This window comes from Protopterus annectens, chromosome 3.part0 (genome assembly GCF_019279795.1).
Source record: "Protopterus annectens isolate FY-2018-M chromosome 3.part0, PAN1.0, whole genome shotgun sequence".
NCBI classification, from domain to species: Eukaryota; Metazoa; Chordata; order Ceratodontiformes; family Protopteridae; genus Protopterus; species Protopterus annectens.
This window is the reverse complement of record NC_056731.1, coordinates 926,174,073-926,193,862: the sequence shown is the minus strand read 5'-3', so window position 1 is coordinate 926,193,862 and position 19,790 is coordinate 926,174,073. Positions and strand designations below refer to the sequence as shown.

Here is a 19,790-nt window from a genome sequence, read left to right as displayed (position 1 = left end):
TTTAACAATGCCCGCACTGCTGACATCTGAACCACATTCACTTTGTCCTTTGTTTATTTCCTTAATAAACATTGTTGTTTGGACCAGAAGCTCAGTAGATGGATCTCTTATGGAACTTAGGACTCAGCCTTTTGAGGCTTTGCCTTTGTCCATTTGTTTACTCCCTGTTTCACACCCCCCATGGAGTTTCTGTCTGGGATTCAGTATAATAACAGACCACTAAGGAGGGGCCATGAGGCCACAGTATAAGACACAACAGATGCTTCCTTACTGTATCCGGTGATATTCTGGGGGCAGCTCCTTGGTGGGTCCTAGATCCTTACTGCCCACCTCCATGCTTGTATGGCCCTCCATCCAGTGAAATGCTGTTGGATTACCCTCTCCACAGTACACTTATTAAATCTTTATCATTTTTACTGGATTTGCAGGAAGTGTACTTATTCTGCGGCTGAGAACAAACTTGAGAGTTCAAGGGCTAGGCACTTTCTCCTAATGCTTTGTAAGAAGTTACAATGTGCATTGAAGAAAGGCTTGCACCCACTGAGCGAGGGAACTACTTCGAAAATATGCCAAAACTAGAAGAGAGGAGAGGATGAACCCAATAAAAGACCCACCAAGGAGAGTTCTCTCCTCAGTTAGCAAACATTGGAAGAAGATATCTGTTAATTATACTTTCTGAACACCCCTGCACAGAAATATTTGTCAATGATAACATCTGCCTACATGCTTGATTACATTTTACTTCATTTTCATGTGTCACATTAGATGTCTTTCTCTCTTTTGCTGTACTATATTTTTAAGACATTGAGTGGCCTCCGAAAGACATGCGTGAATGAGGCGTGCCTTCATTGAAGGTTGGGCATCGGGCTGGCAACTCGGCACCATAAATATCGACTTCCAATCATTAGCGACCGGAGTTCCACTGTGGCGACCCCTAACCTGGAAAAGCTGAAAAGACAACAACTATGACAAAGCAAGCTATGCAGTTTTGTCACAAAGGAATAACCTCTTCAGCAATGAACAATTTCTCCCTTAATGAAAAGACTGTTTTAGCAACTAATACAGAGTACACACTTGTGAGGAATACAGGGAGAACAAAGCTCTCTGTTTTTGTATCCTAGCTAGATTTAATAAGAAGGAAAGTATATTTGTAGTTTAACTAAATGTTGATCAACTGAATCTTTGAAGAATTTGTTTCCATTTATCATTTATTAGTATTCAATTTCTTTCCAATGAAATGTGATCCTTTGTCACGGTATAGAATCAATGACTTTGAGACAGCTATTCTGCTGTGCCTAAATGTTTAGTGTGATCATTTCCCAGCAGAGCTGTTACAGAAGAAAAAATAAATACTATTCAGTAAGCAGAACAGGAAAATATACATTCTTTCTGCACACACCCCACCTTTTCCATTGAACTTTACTGCAGTACCAAAGCACAGCCCCACCCTTCCTGATTTATTTTGCTCATTGGAGTAAAAGAGGTGTGCTCTGTTCTTTTCTTTTTCCTGCTCTTATAAAGTGTCCAGATTACAGTACAGTTGGCAGAAACATACAGAGTTTGTTGAGTCGTCATCTTGCAGGCATCCATATCGTCTTTCAAGTCACCAAGTAAGATCAAATTCCAGCCTCTTAAACGAGGCAAAATGCATTAGCTAATGGCAGAGGCCTGAGCTGTATTAGACCCACAAATCGGCTTTGTCTTTGTTTGCTAAAGAGAGGAAAAATTCACAAGTTAAGCTATGTTGATCTGCTTATTGATTACTATCTACTGTTGTGTGGAATCCTCTGTGAATGGTTAATATTAATAGGCATGGTTACTATTTGTATGCTGAGTTATGTGCAGTGCATTTAAGTATATTGACATGTAACTTAATTTACTATACAGTGATATTTACTCATAATACTGTTTTGTGTGAAATACGTATATACTGGCAAGCTCTTACAATCCAAAGCAGGCATGTAACAGCGTACTACTAGATTTTATATTAGATGATATAATTATGGCTGAATTCACTCACAGTCAAACCTGCACAGACATGCACATGCACAGATACCACACACGAATACATGTATGCATAGTTTTGTTAATCTGTTTGTAGGTTTTTGCACATTCAGATACCACAAGTTTCCATAATTTATTTAGTTCATCACCTGAAATTTATGGGTGCGTCGACCTCTTTTTGTTAAGTACAGATTAACAAGGAAAATTAGTTAAGGTCTCCAAAGCCAAAATGACCTATATCATCATATCACTGTAGCCATTTGGGGAAGGAGGTAATGTTGACAACAGCCATTCTCTAGGAGTCTTCATGAATAGATGCATCAGCTTATTTTGTAGGAGGCAAGAGGGAATAGTGATATTTACCCAGCATGAGTGTTTTTGCATATTTCCCTGAGATATCTTACTCTTTGGTACTATAGGTGAACTAGATACGTAGTCAAACACACTGGTCTATTTTTGAGTCAGAAGTCAGACTGTCAGCTACCCTAGTGATGTTTTGTCTTACTCTTTCTGGTTGCTAATCCGTTGACTCAAGTGCTTCTTGATCTCAGATCTCTCACTGTATGAATTATACCTCACTTATGCATCAGCAGGTTTGCCCATTGCAGTATTTCTGAAAACTTTCTTGGCTGCTGTTTGCTGCGCAACCTTTGGTAGAATGCACTGCTAAAACCTATAAGAAACTGCAGCTTAATGTATGTTTCAGCTGCAGAGAAGTTTCTTGAACTTGGAACACAGCTACTGGTTCTTGAGTTTTTAGCCCTTACTAGTTAGCCTATTTGCCATTTCCTCACTGACCATGCTGTCTACTGTCAGTGCCTCTAGTTCATCATATTTTACTTCAGTTATACTGAAGTCTGCTACAATATAGTGTATTGTTAAGACTCAGTTTGACAAAGCTGTTACTGTTCACACTGTTCTGAAAAATTTTTTGAATTTTGAAACAAGATCCCTAAGGAAATATAACATATTCTGAGCTGCTGCAACCTAGAAGCAGGTCATATTTAGTTGGTGGAGAAGACTTTAAGTTATATTTCTTTGTGGATGAGTAGTTTTAGAATCCACGCAATCTGATAAAAACATTTTCATACAGTAGTGCTTTTGTCTTAATGCAGTCAGGGAAACTGTACTGGATCCTACATCTACAAATCATGCGACTTTCCACACTGTAGACCTTTATGTGACGAGTTATGTTGTAAAGAGTTACAGAAATGTTTTCCCATGATACATGTGACATAAAGGTAACCTACTCATTTGTAAGCCATGCTAAGCTCTTAGCCTTGCATAAGAATTTCACAACAGTAGTAAAGTGCTGTTTCTAGATCAACACTAATATACTGGTGTTGGATCTCTGTACCTCAGTTAATTTAATATTCTTCTGTTAAATTAATCTGTTTGCAAGTATTCCCTTTGGCTTTGTACCAGGACCTAGCTAAAAGGCCTGATTAACACAGCAAACTGGAGTGCAAGAATATTTGCAAACTGCATAAAAAGTATTTATTGGTATATATATTTATTTGATTAAAAAAGCATATTATGAGAACTGCTTTTAAAACACGAGACACAGACCTTACACAAACTGCTACAAAGCCTGAAAGATAATAAAAAAATTCTAAAAAGGCAGCAACTAATGAAAATAGCAACAAGTAATGCAAGAGAAATATCTACTTTCCTCCATGTTTGTCATGCGTTCAACTTATCGGTACAGTGGTAAGAGCTCCTAGATACACTGGTGAGTGTTGTGTCAGTTAGCCTCACACAGCTGTTCCATCCCCTAAAATCATGGTCCGTTTTGCACACGACATTGACTGCAAGTTGCAGAGGTGTGTATGCATATGTATATCATTTATATATATATATATATATATATATATATATATATATATATATATATATAAATACATGGGGGGGGGCTTGTGTGTGATGCATGAAATATCTTGTTCTTTAAGTTTAGGGAATTATCTTTGAGATGAGTGGTGAAACCGTGAGACATGGACATAAAATATTTAATTTAGCATGCAAGCCAAACCACACATATTACATTTATCTGTTTTTTCCGTGTTTTTATGTTTCCAGTTCACTTCAGTGGGCTATGTTAATGAGCTATGTTTCTACGAAAGCAGCTTTAGGTAGTTTACATAGGTTTTTATTAATGGAGAGTCCCATAGGTGGCTTTGCATTGTAATTGTGAAATAATTGTAATAATTTTCATAGTAATAGCACTTCATTTTGGATGTAGTTTAGTTGTGTGGTGTGGGCTGTGTGAGGGTTTCTTATTTATTTATTTATTTATTTATTTATTTTGTCTTCTGTTCCCACCCCTAACTGCCTGCTGTCCTTTCATTCTCTCTTTATTGGGTTCAAAAGCTGACTGTACACATTCACCATCTCAGCCATCAAGGTCTTCTGATGATCCCCAAAACTCCATCACTTGGTGACCAATGTGTGCCCTTGTTTATGTTAGTGCCCTGCAGTGCTCCTTCTAGCAGCAGAACATTCGTACTTGTATACACACCTACCTCAGGAAATCATGCCCTCTTAGAGTATTATTGCCAGGACAACTTGGCACCAGCCAATCTCACATCTCTGGTCTATCACTGCATGTTGTTCACCCATTATCAGAATGTTCCAGCATTGCAATAAATCACGCTGCCATCCTCCTCTTGGCATGGGCAAAATGGCATGTGTCACTCGCTCCTATCCCCCTGCCTGGCTCCTCCAGCTCCCAAGCTGATATTTGTCTCCGGTCATGTTGGTTGGAATCAGGCTTCATCTCACCGACACTGAGTAGAGCAGTGAGATTTCTTACTTTACAGTTTAATCATGCTTTTAGCTTGTTCCTCTTTTGTTAGTTTAGGGTAGTTAGGATTGTTACATTTTGCTAGTAATGCTATTTTCTGTTTGGCTAGCTGTGGTTAAAGTTTTTATATTGTTTTATTTTTTGTTCTGTTATTTTTACATTTGCATTGTAATATGAAATGCTATCATTTCTAAGGGCTGATTTAGGTGCTAGTGTTAGTTTTGGTGGGACTATGTGAGCGGAATTTGTGAGAGTGCACTGTGTGACATTCATTTTTTTATTACATTCTACTGCATGAGAAATGTAGTCTTGTGTTTTAGCTTATTTATTTATTCATTCATTCATTCATTTCAAATTAAGTGTGGATTTGGGCCTAAGGAAGTTGTTTTAGGTAGACTGAAGAGTTTTATAGTATGCATGCGTATATGTTTTGTATGTGCAGTATGTGAACTTTAACTTCTGTTTTCCAAATAATGTAACGTTGCTGTGCTTAGGGGAATTTATTTGCTTTGATGATGCACCAGCACATAACCATCAACCACTTATTACAAGAGTCATGGACAAAGCCAGAAATAATGATGGACAAAGACCCAAATCAGGGACAGATTTTAAGTATTGCTTTTATGTAGCTAGATGCTTACGAAAATAACCTGTTGCTGTGTATTAGCATGTTCTGGGATACAAAAGCACTTAATGTACTGCAAAAAAACTGTCCTCGGCAGGTTTTTGTAGTGAATTACATCCAAGCAATTCAGAGACTGCTTACTGCTGCAGCAGTAGGAAGGATCAGGCCTGTAAAACAGACAGTGGTCTCTGTGGTGAGGCTGCATGCAAAGGTGACAGTCCAGGGTGCTGCTAATGCAAATTATCTATGTGCTCTGTCTCAGAAAAAGTGTTGGCATTTGAATGGCATTGTAGACCAATTCTGAGAATAGCTGTATCTCTGTTTGGGATGATGGAGTGCAGCCATTCACTTCAATGGAAGGACTGGGACTGTTAGCATAACTGCTAGTTAGTATGTGAATTGTGAAGCCATTTGTCTGTGTGTGCGCGTTTGTGTGTGTGTATGTTTGACTGCATTTCTGCAGGGGCATGTTCGCTGCTGACTGTGTGTGTGCATTTGTGTGTGTGTATGTTTGACTGCATTTCTGTAGGGGCATGTTCGCTGCTGACTGTGTGTTTATGTTTTTGTGTGTGTGTGTGTGTTTGGATGTAGGGGCATGTTTGTAGCTGTCCTGATGAGCTATAAAAGAATTAACAGGTTATACAACCAACTCAGCCATTCACTCTAGCAACTCCCAAATAATCCATTCACTAACAGCTTCAGAGACTGTATAGTTTCCACATACGCTTCTCTCCAGTCACCATATACTAGAAGCTTATTACCAGGAAAATATTATCAATCAGTTAATGATCTCAAAGGAGGATTTTGGTACTGCTTTGTAATTTAAGGAAATCCATCCTAAAAGTGTTTGTGAGCATCTGAGAAAAGTAGATCAAAAATAAGGGCCCAAACTTGTAAAACTCCACCCGTAATAGATAAACCTTTGCCATCTGTGTTAGTCTTTCACTACAGGTATCACTCCATTTCACTTAGAGACAAAACTATCCAGCCCAAATGCTCATCAGGATTACTGTACAATCTCAAATTTATGTTCCATTGTTAAATATTTGAAAAATAATCATACAAACTATAGGAGAAAAACACAGCTATTGCTCTCATCCTTATACATTCAAAATGAGAAAAAGTCAAAACTACTTAGAGAGAAAATGCTGCAAATCAGGAATACAAAAATGTTGCTATTCTTGTCAGAAATCTGACACAGTAAGAGGACTTGAAATTGCATGCATTATTTGAAGTAAAAAGCATAACTGTAATAAATGTTTCTGTTTGTTGAATTAATTCAATCACTGGCTTCAGCAGTGACAAAGAAATATCGCAGGTAGAAATCAGGGATAATTCTAAAAATCTGAGACCACTGAGATGGATGATCACATGTCCGACCCACTATCAGGTGCTCAAAATTTCATTTGAGTGGGCTTCAGTACCATGACCTATGATGACCATGTATAAGCTTATTGATTCAATCTACCCATATGATGACTTTTTGGTAGTGGTACTTCCATAGACATGACATGCATTTGAATAAGCAGACCACTCCATCCAGATTGCAAAATTCATGTTTGGCCCTGGAGTCATAAATTGGTTTCAGAAGTACCTGACCAATAGGACCTTCCATGTCAGCACAGACACAACCCATTCTAAATTCAAAACTTTTACTAGCAGAGTTTCTCAAGGCTTTCTACTAGGGCCAGTATTGTTTTTACTCCAATTTTTTAACACATGCCTCCCATCACTTAACTTAACAATGCATACAGATGACCTGCTACTCCCCAACTCTGACAACTCAGTCAGTGGATTATAAAATAAATGGCAAACAGAATCTAATGCCCTTTGGTACTGTGCAATAAAAATAATTATTAATTTCAAAAATCTGTATTTATAGTTTTTGCAATCAGACAAAGACTGCAGGGCGTCATCCCAATACAACTTAAAGATCCACTATATAATAAAATTAGCGGAGTACCAGAGAAAACATATCTAAGTCTCCTTATAGATCCTACCCTACCATTTAAGTCACACACAGAAAAAAGAGCTGATGAAATATTACAGCAATTCAGGCTTTGTCAAAAATATCTGAACTACTCACCTGAGACACTATCAAAGCCCTGGCAAAATGTTCCATTACCTAAGTTAGAGTGCATTCTATCTGTAGTATCACTAAATTCACCATATAATACCATTATATTACAGATTGATGAGAATAAGATCTGGAAGTTTATCTTTTTTGTTGCAGATGTCAAATACCATTGCTACCTTCTGCTGCAGAGGACAAATTGGCTTAAAGTCCTAGGAAGACCACCCCTATTACTAGCAGCCTTCCTATCTAAATGAAGCAGCATGTCTGTGCACCTTATGAGACACAAGATGTACCATAAAAAGCCCTAACTATAGTTGCAGATTAAACAACAACAACACACACTGAAAAGACCACCGCTAGGATTCAGAATGTCTGTCCACCCATGTTAATTGTCTCTCCCTTTTAATTTCTCCAAATCTTTTGGGTATCTAATACCATGACTGGAATGGACCCCATTCCTAAGTCAAAGTATGATTAAAGTTCATGAAATTAGTATTGTTTCAATCTTTGATGTCACCCAGAAGTGCTCTTCACAGCACCTGCAATTTGCCCAATAATGACTCCTGCAAATCATATGGATTTACATGTATTGGTAACATATTTAAATACAATTGTAGATTCTTTTTTATAAGACCCATTGCTTCTACTACTATTGGGACTGTCTGGGTATCTTTCTTCCACATTGCTCTCATTTCTGCCTGCAAATCCTGATATTTTATGACTTTGTGTCTCTCTGTACGCAAGACACTGTAATCGCATGATTTCAATGATCAATGCTTCTTTAGTCTTCTTTTCTTGGACCACTATATCTGGTTTTCTAGCAACTATCTTCTGAACTGTTGGTAATGGGTGATCCCATGTGATGTAGACTTCATCATTTTCTATGATGCTTTCTGGCTCATGTTTCCAGTGTTTTTCAGCCACTTCAGTACCATAATGTTTGCACAATCCCCAGTGCAACAATCTTGCCACATTATTATGCCTTTAGGTTCATAGGTTCATAGGTTTATACTAGGCTATCTGCCCTAAGGCATTTATAAGCCTAGCCCAAATTTTTGTGGCTTACGCCACCCCTTATATGAAAAAATACTGTGCCCATTAGTTTGTTGTGCCTCTGTCCAGCAGTGACACAGAGATGATTCCTGGGATAAACCTACGATCTCCCATCCACAGGTCAAGATTTCTCTTGAACAGAGCCAGCGAGGTGCTCTGCCTCACATCGATCGGGATTTTATTCCACAGCATAGGGAGTCTCTGAGTGATAAATCTATCCCTCCAGCACGTCCTATTTATATCTGTGCTAAGTCGCTTGCTCTAGTGGTTTTGGTGGATTTGGATTTTTTGAGGTGGAGCATGTCCATTAATTCCGGGTTGGACATGGCCTTGTATGTCAGGCACATGTCACCTCTGAGCAGACGGTATGCAACTGAATAGAGCTGGAGTTTCTTCAATCTGGCAGCATATGACAGATTTTGGAGTCCCTTTATCCTTTTGGTGAGGAACTTTTGGGGTCTCTCCAATTGCTGCAGATGTCGGGTGAGATACATCCCGAATGGGGCATTGTACTCGATCATTGGTCTGATAAGTGAAGAGTACAGGGGAACAATGACCTCACTAGATCTGGATGTGAATCCCTTCATGATCAGGTGGGCAATGTAGAAGGTCTTTCTAACCACTTTAGCAATGTGAGTGTCAAAAGAAAGGCCACTGTCAACCTGGGTCCCCAGGTCCCTGATAACCTCTTCTGTGCTTAGTAGATTGCCACCTATATGGTAGCTTGGGGTTACCTTGTTTTTCCTGAAGGGTATGACTATACATTTTTTGGTGTTTAACTTCAGGCCATGGCTCTGGCACCAGCTATCTGTTTCCGTGAGTCCCTTCTGAAGGATATCCGTGTCCGATGCACTTTCCACTATGGCGCCCAGTTTGCAGTCTGCAAACTTTGTCAGCCAAAGTCCTCCCATGTTGGCCTCTACTTCTGAGAAGTAGATGCCGAACAATAGGGGGCCAAGGACCGAGCCCTGTGGGACACCACTTTCAGTATACAATCCTTCTGCCTTTAATATGTCACAACCAGCAACAAGATGTGTGACTGTTTCCAGTTCTGTTTTACAAAACCTACAGTTGTCTGCTTTTCCCACATGTTCAATGGACTTTGTAAACCAACGTGTATGCAGCCCACTATCTTGTGTCATCAATATTAACCTTTCATCTCTTGATTTGAATTCTCCTCTTCTTAACCATTTCTCCATTCATTCCTGATCAACATGAGGTTCTTCCAGAAGTTTTCTATACTTGCAACTATATTTATGCATTTTTCACATTTCTTGCCCTCTCATCTGGCCCTTCACCTTATATCTTTTGCTTTTTTGCACATTCAGTTGCTACCTGTTTTTTATCTACTTCTGGTTTTATTTCCATTCCTACTTGACACTGATATGCTTCTGCTAAATTAAGCAGAGAACTCATTTTAGATTTATTCTCCTCATGTTTCAAAACTTTCACTATGTTTGGGTCTTGTGAGGTCAGATATGTGTGCAGTACCACGATTGCAGATCTATACATGTAATCAATTTCAAGGAGGCCCATCCCTCCTTCGGAACTGGGAATATATAATCCTGGTATGCACTGATTTTTAAAAATCATTTGGTGAGCATGAAGCATCCTTTTTGTTTTCCTGTCTAATCTATCTGACACATTTTGGGGCCAGTCAGTCACTCCAAAACTGTTAAGTTAGGACAGGAAGCGTAAATTAGTTTATAGCTTGGATTTTGTTCCTAGATGTCAATGCTGTTTTCAGGATTAATTTAAGTCTATTAAAGTATTCCTTACTAAGTTTTGTTTGCATTTGTTCATGTTTTATTGTTGATTCTTCATCAGTTCCCAAATACTTATACACTCCCTCTTGCTCAAGTTCTTTTATATCACATTCTTGTCCCAAACTGATGTTTTCCTGGTGCTACAGTTTTTCTGCTTTAAAGGTTGCTTTTGCACATTTATCAAGATCAAATGACATTCTTATATCATCTGAAAAAGTTTTGACAACTTGCAGTTGTACTTTTAGTTCCTCATCTGATGAGCTATACAGTTTTAAATCATCGACAGAGAAAATGAGAAGTCTTTACACTTTGTTGTTTTCTAGGAGCCAAATTATAGCCATGGCTTAAGCTGTTAAGTAAACAGCTTAATGGGTTAAGGGCAAGGCAGAATAGCAACGGTGACAGAGAGTCACCCTGGAATATCCCCCTTTGAATTTTTATCCCTGGGATAATAATTTGTCCTTTAATGTAGTCGATCAGTGTAGCAGTTTTTTATCCATTAATGTGGGATTATATCAAATGCTTTTTTGTAGTCAATCCATGCTATACTTAGATTCTTTCTCTTTTTGCAGTTCTCCACTATGACTTTATTTAACAACAAATGATCCTTTGTTCCATATGACTTTCTTTTATTGCCCTTTTGTTCTACTGCCATAATTGAGTTTTCTTCCAAATGATTATAAACTGTCAGAATCAATTCCCGTGTATAGTTTATACATTGTCGGAAGGCAATTTATTGGTCTATAATTTTTAGAGTAGCTTGCAGGTTCACTCTTAAGTAGGAGCATTGTTTTCCTGTTGTTAGCCAGGTTGGTGTTTGTTCAGGGTGTGCATATAAATAGCTCTTACTCATGGCTAAATCTTCATGGAAAGATGCTAATACTTTCAATGAAAAGTTAGGTATCGCATCTGGGCCTGGAGTTTTCCAATTAAAGGCTTTTCTTAACTTTGTTTCAATCTCTCGTGCTGTTAAGTTCATCCCATTTCATATCCTGTACCTTTAAACTTCTTATTCTTTCTTTCCCTTCTTCTATCCATTTAGCATCTTTGTTATGTTCCACAGGATCTTCATAGATACTTCTCCAAAATGTATCTATTTCATCTTTCTTTGGTGGTGTTTCAACTCCTTTTACCTTGTTTCCCAACTCTGTAAAACTTCTTTGGGTCATCAATAAGTTGCTTATTTTGCAATTTCCTTTAGATTTCTCTGTGTATCTTCCTACGTTTTTCCTCCTGTGCTGAGATTTTTAGCTTGTTATTTGCGATAGTGCATGATAGATCCTGATCTGTTCTAATACTACACATTGCTTTTTATTACATCTGTCTTTCTTAGTATTTTTGTTGATCTGTTCTCTCTTCCATATTCTTCTAACAGTGAGACTTCTTGTCTTAATTGCTTTATAGTTTTCTCTATTCGATATTTCCATGATGTCCAGCTTCAAGTGAATGTTTGTATTGGTTTCCTATGGAAGGCTGTAAAATATCTTCATATGGCACCTGAACAATTGCTTCCCATTCCACTTGTTCCCTTAATTTGGATATCCATTGCTCTAGCCTGTTGTGGTGCTTTCTGAATTAGATTTTATACACTGAGACCTTCACTTTGCAGATACTCCAAAACGTCAGTTTTTATTTCTTTAACTTCTCCATTACTGATCTCCTTTTCTACTTTTCCTCTTTGTCTTTTTATTTTTTATATTGTAAAGTTTTCCATATCTGGATTCCTTTGCCTGTATTTCTCTTCAAATATCTTTGGTGCTGCTCTTTTTATATTGGTTAGTTTTGCTTTCCCTTTGCGTAAATATTACACCATATTGAATCTCTTTTTCTTTCCCTTGTCCATATTTCTTCAGATGTCTCCCGATCTTCCCACTTCTCCTTACTTTGTGGACTCGCTCCATCCTGCTTTGATATAACCTGTGTTAGACCTTCTGCACCACATCCTTCACTTTCCAGGCACTCCGTAACCTCAACTTCTATTTTTTTAACTTCTACTTTACTAATCTTCTTTTCTACATTCCATCTTTGTGATATTATTTTCTTTATTGTGAAATTTTCCATATCTGGAGGCCTTTGTCTGTATTTCTATTCAAATATTTTTTGGGCTGCCTTCTTTATATTGATTAATTTGCATAAATATTGCATCATATCAAATCTCTCTTTCTTTCCAATGTCCATATTTCCTTTTTATACTTTTCAAAAATCTTTAGGTTTTGTTGTTTATAGTTTTGCACTTCCTCATATGCTAGTTTTTCCAAATAGATCATTTGTTTCTTGATCTATATGCTATTTTTCACAAATCTCTTGTATTAATGAATACACATTTTTATTTGAAGCTTCTGACAGTTTTTCTTTGTGGAAGTATTTTTCTTTTCTCTAATTTCTCTCTTAATTATTTTGTATATCTTGTGTCTGGGAATCCTGGGCTTTTTGCATAATGGTAACAATACCTAATTTCTTTCTTATCCTCAATAGTCCACTTTATTGTTTTTACGGCTCTTCTTTGGCCTATCTGTTTTTGTGGACTACTACTTCCTTCTACAACAGGGGTGCCTGTTTAATTGTCCCAGTGTGGGTTAATTAGTGTGAAGGACAGAAATTCCATTTCAGAGGCAAGGTAAAGCCATAATGAGAAACTCTGCCACACCTGGCAGTGCTAGGGTTCCCCCAGGTAGCCCATGCATTTTGTTAGCAAAGACAGACCCCACACACATGCATGTTCAAACGCACACATACTGAAGAAACCATAAACACACTCATCCTCAAGGAAGCCCCCTGGACATTCTCACACTCATGGAAACACCCACATTTATTCATCCTCATTCTTTCCCCTACAAGCATTTATACACACACACACACACACACACACACACACACACACACACACCCACACACACACATTGACATCACCTACCTCCATGGGTTTGCTTAGACTTACCTGCAGTGCAAGTACTCTCATAGGAGTAATTGTGTTTCTGTTGTCTTTTGATAGTGTCAGTTTTTCTTTCTAGAGAAAAAAAATACTTGTTCAAATAGTTCAGTTGCTTTGCTGTGCAAATTGGGATCCATGGACAATTTTAGGAGAGAGCACATGACTAATTAGTATTACTTACTTCCCTGGACTGCTGTATTAGCATGCAGCTTCACCTCTGAGACTTTTATCTTTGCTAAAGTTACTGGAAGAAAATGTATGTTTCATATGCATCATATGTATATAACACTTTGTTTGTGAGGTATAATTGTAACCTCCTTGATATTTCCTGTTGTGAACATCTATTATAATTTATTGAAAGTTTTCAGTAGCTTACCAAAATATTCTGAAATGCAAAGACAACTGCAGACATTTAATGTTAATTGCAGTGTACTGTTGCTGTAACAATTGTAATGTGTAGTTCTTTCTCCTTTGTAAGCCAGAATTATGGATGAGAATGGTCTAGGGGACAGTCTTATTATAGCAATAACCCATGCCTGGGTGTGGGTAATGCTGGATTTACCCACGGTTGGCGTGGTTTGGTCCCGAGGGCGAAGCCCAAGGGACCAAACAAAGACAACCGTGGTAAATCCAGCATTACCCACACCCAGAAGTGGGTTATTGCTATTATACCATGGTGTTAGTTTGTTTTGTATTATGTTTGTATTGTTGTTATTTATGTTTTTGTTTGCTTTTTTTTGTATTCTTCCACTTTTTGTGAGATAAAATAGTCCACACTTTCAGTTTGTGTTTATTGTTTATTTCTGTTTTAATTTAAATACATGTTATTTTTAGTTTTTCAGGAAATGTTAGGAAAGGGCTAGGTGGTGCTTGGTATAATATAGTTTAAGCAGTGTAGAAGTTTATAACGTGTAGTTATGTTTTAGTAGTTATAGGTATGTTGAAATGTGGTGTAGTCTTAATTTCCATTAATCTTTTTAAAATACGTACTTTTACTATTCGGTCCCTACATGGTGGTGTTGTATGCTTTTATTAGATGTATGCTGATGTGGACGTTCGGTATGGTGTGTGTTTTTACTTTGCGAGGGATGTGTGGTGTGTTTTTAGTATGTACATTTTGGAGTTGTCTGTGTATAGGTATTGTAGGGAATATAGGTAAGTGAATGGTTTTATGAGAATGCTTGGTTTTATTGTGTTATAAGTGGTGGTTATGTAGTGTGTGTGTGATGTATTTGCGACTGCATGACTTTTTATTTTTTTAGTGTTCGAGGTGAGGGAATGAGGAGTGTAGTGTGGAAATTGGTTAGTTTTCTGTGTTTTCGTTAAATTGTTGTGTGTTTTGGGTATTAGATTTACTTTACTTTACTGTTTATTTGCTGTCGCCGCATGATATTTAGCGACCGGACTTTTTGCGTTGTTTCTTGTAGGATTTACTATGTGCACACTGGTTGGATTAGCCAATCAGCATGCACGTTTGTCGGGTTTGCGATGTTCGCATGGTGTAATAATAAATAGATAAGCAACTAAATAAAAATAAATAAATAAATAAAGCCTTTTAAAAGGGTTTGCAATTTTCCAGAATACATCTAAGTTACACACAAATTTTACTTAAGGCTGATCTCTTTTGTAATGAGAAACCTACAACTGCAAATCTCTATACTTCGATTTCAGAAAATAACAGAGAATTCTGAAACTCTGTTACATCTTTAAAGTATTTCTGCAGGGGGATATGCCCTTCTGGATGCCACTATTTATATGTATTAAAAGACTGCCGCACACTGGAGAATGGAAAATGTTCCAAGATACCACAGTTTTCAGAGTTAGTATATATTCCCCTAACCACACTTAGAGTTTCACTATTCTGAGGTTTGTAACTACCGTACTGAAACTTTTACCAGGCACTCCTTATGGCTTTATTTGAGTAGTAGCCATGGGTATTGCTCATGTCACTGCTGCTGATTCATTCTCTGATTCCAGCTGCTTTCTTTTGCATTAGAGCTTCTGAATTCTTTCAAACTGATTGAATTTCTTGTTTATATCAGGGATTATTGTTATTGGTAAATTATTTCTAATCTGCTGACATGGCTCGCCAAATAGATTGGTGCCCATTTTTAAAGGGGATCCAGAAACATATTTCCAAATACCAAAATATGGAATGCTATATACCTGCTTATGTAAGCTAAATGCACACTGTGAGAGACAGAGAGAGAGAGAGATGTGTACAGTCAGTTGTTTAAATAACTAAACTTGGGGCCCAACTCCAAGACTTACTCTCAGTGTAAGTGACCGCTTGCACTGATGGCAGGTCTTTTGGAATCTGGGTCCCATTGTAAGCCTGTTTATTGATATGCCTTACACTGATGTAAATCACTGACGCTGAAAGAAAGTCTTTGAGAAACAGGGCAGACTTACACTGAGGGTAACTCTTTTGGAATATGACCTTTGATAAAACAGAAATTTATGCAATGATTAAGACTTAAACACACAACAAAAGTCCTGCTGAGAGAAAAGAAAAACAAATGAACACATCAGCCTCATATCAAGGACAGAAATTCATCACAACAATGTTTAGGTTCCCAACTGAAGAAGTCTTTACAGAAGCACGTAATGAAATCACTTAACTAGTTTTATTTTTCAGAGTAATAAACTTTGTTTAATTTGTAACTGGTGTGACATATTTCTGGCATACATGCTTTTCGTTTATAGTAGTTAAATTACAGTTCTTCAAGTATTAACAGACCCTCCACCACACCCTTTGTGAAGTGTCAAAACTATCACTCTAATCCAAGAACAGTTAACTGACACTTCAAAACAATTGCTTTGCTGTTCACCAGTGTCTGTAGTATGTAGATGTGTTTTAACATGAATGTTGAAGAAATATACTTGCTATTTTTGCTAAGAACTATCTCACATCTCATTCCTGTCCTTACAATGCAAAACAGTACAGACGAAATGCAACTTTCCTTTCTTTGTATCTTTGTTGTTACTGAGGCATAACTATGTTCATGCATCACATCTCCTGTTACATTGCTTTCCCTCAATTTGTTATATTGTAGCATACTAACACTGCATCAAAACCTCAAATCCTTGAGCATGGAAATTAGTAGTTATCTATACTATTGCACAAGATTAAAACACAACTTTAATAAAAAAGTAGAAGTTGGTTACAGAAAAGAATACCTCCAACAGGTGGATCACTAAACAAAAATGTCTGACCAGCTGTATGCACCAGTACTGTTTTTCTTCCTGATTAGAACAAAGGCAGTGAGTGTACTGTGCACATTTTATAACAGCAGTTGATGTCAGCAAGACTGAGGACAGCTCATGTAAAATTGTGGGAAGTGCCTGAAAGGAAAAACTGTGGAATGTTATGTGGGCAGAGACAAATTTGTTTTCCAAAGTATGTGGGTGATGACTGGGGTTCAACTAGTGGCCTGGACACTAGATTAACTAGGCAGGGAGGAGGGAGTGGAGGGCCACAGAACCACAGAAATGCTCACTATCTCAAAGTCTCAACAATTTACTAAACATTCATTGTCTTTAATCGATATTCCCATCTGTTCCTAACCTATCTTGTAGAACAGGCTTACTACTTCAGAGTAAACACTACCATTGGAGTCTATACCATCTAGAAATGTATATTATCTGAGGTCTATTAGAACTCAGTGTACTTTTATACATTCATTTACAAAGCATTGTCTGACTGCAACATCTTTTTTCTCTTAGAACTTCAGTTATTCATTAAATATCATTTTGGGAATGCTGGAATTGTCTACAATAGTTTGTACCTGAGTTAACAGGTGAAAAAAAAAAAAAATGTTTTAGGTTTGCACATCACTTTCTTTAAATCCAAATTAACCTCAAACTACCTTTTTCCTTTGACTGACTATAGACATGTTTTCTACTATGCAGCTTCATGCAGTTCCCCTGCTGCAGCTACTATGTTGTTCAGTTCAGAAGCTATTCAGTAAAGTATCTTTTAATACCTGGCAGATCTTTTCAAAGTATGCAAAGTCTCTTGGCTTCATAATGAAAGTGATGGACAGCCAGTAGGAAATGTGTACTAAAAGGATCTAGTGAAACTATGTTAAGCCAGAGCAGTCAGTGTAATGAGAAGAATTTGTAAAAACTGTGCTAGAGCATAATAAATGAAAAATACAATAAAACAAAGTAAAAAATAAAACCACTCTTAGTACACAAAACAAACCAATCCATAATGCCTTAGTGTAGTTATGCTCTTTCAATCCAGGTTTGAATGGGAGCTGTAATATTAAAAGTTTATTAAAAATTAAGGTATGTTAAATGATAGTTTTAAACTTGTTCTCTCACTCTGTGTGAGTGTGTGTGTGCCTGTGTGCGTGTCTTATTCTTTTCACATATGATGTAACATTTATCTGTCCCTTTGAAATGGATTTTGTATGTTTTTTCTAACTGCAACTTTAAGTAAAGCTGAATCAAAATGCCTATTGTATAAAACATCTCAGGACAATTATGATACTTAAGGAACATGTAAATAAATCAACCCACCAGCAGACAGAATGTCTGAACAGACATGATGTTAGTGCAAGCTCGAAGGACAAAATATATGCAATGGAAATTTTGTTACTTTCTTGGAAGGTGCTACTACATTATGATTTCATCAGGTCTGGTAACAAGAAATAAAAACTGGACATTCCTTTGTTGCCATTTCTGGCCATCTGCAGCTCTCAACCAATCAGGGACAAATCTCAACAGAATCAGGGATGACTCCACAAATAATCAGGGACAATCGGGGACACTTTTAAAATATAAGTACTATTAACTTGAGACATTGACAGAATAAGAGAATGTGAATTAATTAAGCAATAACCCACGTCTGGGTGTGGGTAATGCTAGATTTACTCACGGTTGGTGTGGTTTGGTCACGAGGGCGAAGTCCGAGTGACCAAACAAAGACAACCGTAGGTAAATCTAGCATTACTCACACCCAGATGTGGGTTATTGCTATTATACAATGACATTATTTAAGAAAAGTAATACTTACTTTTCTTAAATAATGTCTTTGTATAATACCTCCGTGGTGCCCTTCCAGGGTTTTCCCCATATCCTGGGGCTTTTTCTGATGTACTGTGCATGTGTATGGAACTTGTATTCCCACGCTTACGCAGTACATCAGAGCTGTGTAGAGGAAGCAATGGAGAAAGGAAGATCTCCGTTGCTTTTTTAAAGCTATCTCGCTGTGTTAAACGAGTTTAACATAGCGAGATATCTTCTATCTCACTATGCTAATCATATAACATAGCGAGATTATAGCAACGGAGATCTTCCTTTCTCCATTGCTACCTGTGCTCACGCAGACAAAAAAAAAATCAAGACATATACTAATGGAAAATTCCGGGCAACCGGACCTTTTTCCATTAGTATATGTTGGATTTACAATGGGCACACTGGTTGGGCTGGCAAATCAGTGTGCACGTTTTAGAATGCTAATTGCCAGCCATTGTGTAATATACATTTTCTAAAATAAAAGAAGTGTATAATTCTAACTATTGTCATTATTTATGAAGTACAATTCACCACCTTTTGTCCAAGAGTCATAAGTTTTAGGAAGGGATTAGGAGTGACATAAGTAACATTTGAGTCAAAATCAGGGATATTCCTGAAAATCAGGGACCATTGAGAGGAATGCTTTATCTCATTAGGTAAATATTTGTAAATGCATCATACAGCAGCCTGCACTTGCAACTCTATAAAAAGGTACTGTAATCTTACTTTCAGTGTGAGAGATTGCACCATCTTGTCTCCTACAATAGATGTGTAATAACAGGACAGAAACCATCCTACCTACAATAAACTGGCATTGCAATGTGTAATAAGAAAATAGCAACCACCCTACCTAAAATAAACTGTCACTGCAGTGTGTAATAACAGAATATAAACCATCCTACCTAAAATAAACTGGCACTGCAATGTGTAATAACAGGATATAAACCATCCTACCTAAAATAAACTGGCACTGCAATGTGTAATAACAGAATATAAACCATCCTACCTAAAATAAACTGTCTCTGCAATGTGTAATAACAGAATATAAACCATCCTACCTAAAATAAACTTTCTCTGCAATGTGTAATAACATAATATAAACCATCCTACCTAAAATAAACTGGCACTGCAATGTGTAATAACAGAATATAAACCATCCTACCTAAAATAAACTGTCTCTGCAATGTGTAATAACAGAATATAAACCATCCTACCTAAAATAAACTGTCACTGCAATGTGTAATAACAGGATATAAACCATCCTACCTAAAATAAACTGTCTCTGCAATGTGTAATAACAGAATATAAACCATCCTACCTAAAATAAACTGTCTCTGCAATGTGTAATAACAGAATATAAACCATCCTACCTAAAATAAACTGGCACTGCAATGTGTAATAACAGAATATAAACCATCCTACCTAAAATAAATTGGCACTGCAATGTGTAATAACAGAATATAAACCATCCTACCTAAAATAAATTGGCACTGCAATGTGTAATAACA

At 37.2% G+C, this 19,790-nt stretch overlaps 1 protein-coding gene across 2 annotated transcripts in view; it reads left to right on the top strand.

The window, feature by feature from the left end:
- The first annotated feature begins 1,447 nt into the window (after nt 1-1,447).
- Nucleotides 1,448-19,790, top strand: part of LOC122796630 (leukocyte elastase inhibitor-like) — a 238,703-nt gene continuing 220,360 nt past the window's right edge. For both annotated transcript variants that reach the window (XM_044065254.1, XM_044065252.1), the window contains exon 1: nt 1,448-1,610. The gene's annotated coding sequence lies outside the window, so the exon portion shown is untranslated. The remainder of the gene's footprint in view (nt 1,611-19,790) is intronic.